Source organism: Belonocnema kinseyi, chromosome 6 (genome assembly GCF_010883055.1).
Source record: "Belonocnema kinseyi isolate 2016_QV_RU_SX_M_011 chromosome 6, B_treatae_v1, whole genome shotgun sequence".
NCBI classification, from domain to species: Eukaryota; Metazoa; Arthropoda; class Insecta; order Hymenoptera; family Cynipidae; genus Belonocnema; species Belonocnema kinseyi.
This window is the reverse complement of record NC_046662.1, coordinates 137,299,260-137,304,079: the sequence shown is the minus strand read 5'-3', so window position 1 is coordinate 137,304,079 and position 4,820 is coordinate 137,299,260. Positions and strand designations below refer to the sequence as shown.

The following is a 4,820-nucleotide window of genomic DNA, read 5'->3' as shown; positions in this document are numbered from 1 at the left end:
GCACCTAATACTGTCATAAACAATGAAAACATTTTGACTTTTCAAATATTTTATTTTTCGTTTTTTTCGTTTTTTGTAAACGTTGGGAACTTCAGACTCATGAATTTTCAAGAGTTTAAAATTTTTTTTAAAGATTTCTACAGATTGTCAATAATTGAGGATGTTTTAAAAGATGTCAAGGAATTTTCATTTTATTTTTATATTTTAAGGAATTTTAAAGAATTTTAAAGTACTTTAAAAATCTTAAGAAAGAGGTCAAGGTAGGTCAAAATATTTTGAAGGTATTGCAATTTTTGAAAGTATTTCAAAAAGTTGCAAGGAATCTTCAATTGATTTCAATAATGTAGTATGAGATTGTAAAAGATTTGAAATATTTTAGGGTTTTTTTAAATTTTCAAGAGATTTCAAAAGACTTGAAAGGATTTTAAATATTTGAGGATGTTTAAAAATATGTCAATGAATTTTCAATTCATTTTTATAATTTAAAGGAATCTCAAAGAATTCGAACAATTATAACAGAGTTGTCAAACAAAAAACTCCAAAGTACCTTATAAATCTTGAAAAGATGTCAAGGTGTTTCAACATATATTTTGATGGTTTCGATATACTTAAGAGTATTTTAAAAGGTTCCAAGGAATTCTCAATTGATTACAGTAATTTAATATGAGATTTCAAAGGATTTGATATATCCTAGGATATTTTAATATATTCCAAGGAATTTTCCATTGATTTTATTAATTTAGTATGAGATTTTAAAGGATTCAAAATATTTTAGGGTATTTTTAAAATTGCAAGAAATTTTCAAGAGCATTGAAAAATTTCAAAAGATTTCAAAGGATTTTTAATATTTTAGGATGTTTTAAAACATTCCAAACATTTTAAATTAATTTCAATAATTTAAAGGAATTCCAAAGAATTGTAATTATTTTCAACTTTTCAGGTTGAAATTGGAAGTTTTGTTTAAAATTTAATTTCTTTTAACTACAGTCTTTTGGATAAAAATTTAAATATGTGTTTAAAAATTTAGCTATTTCGTTGAAAAAAATTTCAACAATTTTTTTAAATTTCTGTATCTTATTCAAAATTTTTTTTTTTGCAGAAAACGAATTGTTTTAGTTGAACGTTGAACTATTTATATTTTAAAATAGTAAAATAGTTATTAATATTAATATTTTATAATTATAATATTAACAACAATAATATATATATAGTAGTAATAATATCTATATTATATACACCTGAAAATCGACTCGTGCATGAAATTAAGAATAACGCGAAACATCAAAATCGCCAATTTCTTCAATTTCTTTCAAATGGGGATCGAGATATAAATAGAAGACCACCAAAGTCTTTCGCAACTTTCAGATCGGTTACAAAGATATATTTGTGGTAACTCATTGAGCAGAAACTTAATTGGTAAATCATTTCAGAAATTGCTAACTTTTGTCATTTACCGACATGCAACTTGCGCCTTCAAAGTAACTCTTAGGTAATGCGCCAAGAGGGCGCAGTTATCAGCGCATGTTTTTCACATTCTCTTATTCCATTATCTCGGCTATCTCCCACCTCATCTCTGGCGAAACTTACAGGGTTCAAACTCGCGGGGAATACAAATTTTCAAAGCGTGCCATTATAAATAGTGTAGTGATTCTGTAACAGTACATAATTGTGTGCTTAAACATGTGAACAAATTATTAAAGTATAAATAGTAATAATATAATAATACAAAAGATTATTTTTTTTGTGACGAAAAATCGGTTATAATTTTTTAGAACTGTTTTTTATAGTTTCGGGACTAGTTCAACGCAATGTAAAACAAAGACGATTTTAACTTTTATTAAACTACCCAAAGTATCCTCTACTATAGGATTACTTTTATAAAATGTAATGGACATTTTTTTTCGTGTGCAAAATAAGCTGAAACATTACGCAAAAGTCACTATGTCTTCCTCTTACTCTCCTTTTGTTAATTTTACGTCAAATGATTTTATTCAGTACAGGAAGGTCGAGTGTGGAGCGTTAAATTAGAAACAAAAACCAAGCCTCTATTTTGACGCTCCAAATGGAAGATTTGGCAATTTGTGCCAATAAGAGCGTTAAAGTAGGGGCAAAAATCGTATGGGAAAATCCTCTACTTTACAACCTTAGCCCCTACACATATTAGCGTGAAGAGTGTCAAAGTAGGGCCTATATTTCGACTCGGGTTGCTCTACATTTGTTAATTTTTCGTCAAATAATTCTATTTTATACAGGAAGGTAGAATGTGGGGCGTTAAATAAGAAGCAAAAACTAAGCCCCTATTCAGACGCCCCAAATAGAAGATTTGGACATTTGTGCCCATAAGAGCGCTAAAGTAGGGGCAAAAATCGTATGGGAAAAGCCTCTACTTTACAACCTTAGCCCCTATACATATTAGCGTCAAAAGTGTCAAAGTAGGGCCTATATTTCGACTCGGGTTGCTCTACATTTGTTAATTTTTCGTCAAATAATTCTATTTTATACAGAAAGGTAGAGTGTGGGGCGTTAAATAAGAAGCAAAAACTAAGCTCCTATTCAGACGCCCCAAATAGAAGATTTGGACATTTGTGCCCATAAGAGCGCTAAAGTAGGGGCAAAAATCGTATGGGAAAAGCCTCTACTTTACAACCTTAGCCTCTACACATATTAGCGTGAAAAATGTCAAAGTAGGGCCTATATTTCGACTCGGGTTGCTCTACATATGTTAATTTTGCGTCAAATAATTTTATTTTATACAGGAAGGTAGAATGTGGGGCATTAAATAAGAAGCAAAAACTAAGCCTTTATTTAGACGCCCCAAATATAAGATTTGGAAATATGTGCCCATAAGAGCGCTAAAGTAGGGTCAAAAATCGTATTGAAATATCTTCTACTTTAAAACCTTCGCCCCTACAAATATTAGCGTGACGAGTGTCAAAGAAGGGCCTATATTTCGACTCGGGAAGAATCACAAAAAAAACTATTGAAACGCAGTCTTATTTGAATGGTTCTTGCATCAACAAAATTTTCGCTAAGCATTAAACTTTAGGGAAAAAAGTTACCACGATTTTCTGTTTTAAAATTCCGCACAAAAATTGTCTTCGTAACAGCTCCTTTAGAAAAAAATGAACATTATAATATAAAAAATATGCTTAGAATATAAAACATTTATTTCAAAGACATTGTTTACGTTTTGCAAAATGGTTAGATTTGATTTTTTCTTGTCTCGAATGAATTTCTTTAAATGAGGAAATGTTGTACAAAAAGGTTCCCAAACATTCCTTTTTAAATTTTGCAATAAAAAATGATATACTTAAAATAAATGTTTTAACGCAAAACTAATCACTAAAATTCAAGAATTTTTCTAGAAAATAGCAACGTTATGTTAAACACTTTTTTATTTGAATTTTTTTCCTGAAATTTTTTTTTTGTAAGAAAACTGTGCGCAAAAAAGTTCCGATACACTTATGGTTTCAGAAGCAGGCAAAGATTGACCCAGCGCCATCTTTCAATATTTTTCAATTTTCTATTAAGGACATGAAGTTAAAATCTCATCTCCATTTTTACATTGTACGCAATTCAAATAAATTGCCAAAATAGGAAATAAAGTTTGCTCATTCAATTTTTCATTTTTTACTATAATAGTTTTTTAATTACAGATAACTTCATTTTAACTACAAATGTAAAATTTAAGCTACTCAGCTATTTTATTTTTTGTTTTAACTCCAAAAAAAGTTGTCAAATTTTCATTTAAGAATATTAATCAAAGATGCAAATTGTAGAAGAAAGTGACACTATATCAGTTTAGTTGAATAAGAAATTTTAATAAATATAAAGATTTATAAGCCGATTGGTATTAAAATAGCCTAAACACGGAAACGAGGGAGAGGAGCAAGTTATCTATATTTGTTAATTTTATAGGAATGAAAAGCTAAACGAATATTTATGTAGGAGACTTGCAGGAATGTTCCAAATAAAATGTGAGAAAATATTAGGGTCTAATATTTTAGTTATAATTTTACCCTATTTCGTGCAGATATTTCATCGATTAATACCTCTGACCTAATTTGGCTAACATGAGAAAATTGGATTTTTCATAAATTTGGGCTTCTAAATAAAATGGCATAAAATAAAATAACTATAAATGTTCACATTTTGACTATGTACTTACAATTTTAGCCTCACGAGCCACATTGGATTTCGAAACATTTTTTTCGCGACATACCGCCGATTTCGACACCGTAAAAAAGAATATCCTAAAGACGTAATTTCAATTAATAACACTCGAAGCTTCACGCATCTGTGAGGACTGATTACTATAATTGCCACTCGATTCTGCAATATATTTTATATTTACAAAGTAAAGGACTTTTAATTCGTCAATACACGGTGTCGGAATAACCGCAAAGGACTTGTCAGTCGAAACTAAACCTAACAACTCACTTCTGCGCCGTACTCAGTTTCCAACATCGATCGGTTCTTAGCGAATGCGCAGATCCTCGAAATACGTATGATTTGTATTATACTTTCGACAGAAGGTGAGAAGGAAAAGATAGTTGGGGTGGAAATTAAATATCATAGCATTCCGTGTCCAAAGTCTCAAATTGGTATTGATAAAAATAAAACTAAATATGTATTTGTACCGTTTATAATCTCCCGGAAAACATTGAAACCTATATACTGTTCACTAAGAGAACGACTACCAATACGCATACGGACGTTATGTGAGGGTATAATAAAGTGCCAGCTAGGCACTTCTATAAGATTTTCTTTTCTTTGAAGCTATCAGAAGTTTCAATCGTTTTAGTTATGTCATATTTCTT

At 29.8% G+C, this 4,820-nt stretch overlaps 1 protein-coding gene across 2 annotated transcripts in view; it reads right to left on the bottom strand.

The window, feature by feature from the left end:
- The window catches only part of LOC117175699 (protein stoned-A), a 78,043-nt gene extending 73,631 nt beyond the window's left edge, over window positions 1–4,412 (bottom strand). For both annotated transcript variants that reach the window (XM_033365445.1, XM_033365446.1), the window contains exon 1: window positions 4,169–4,412. The gene's annotated coding sequence lies outside the window, so the exon portion shown is untranslated. The remainder of the gene's footprint in view (window positions 1–4,168) is intronic.
- Window positions 4,413–4,820: the final 408 nt, after the last annotated feature.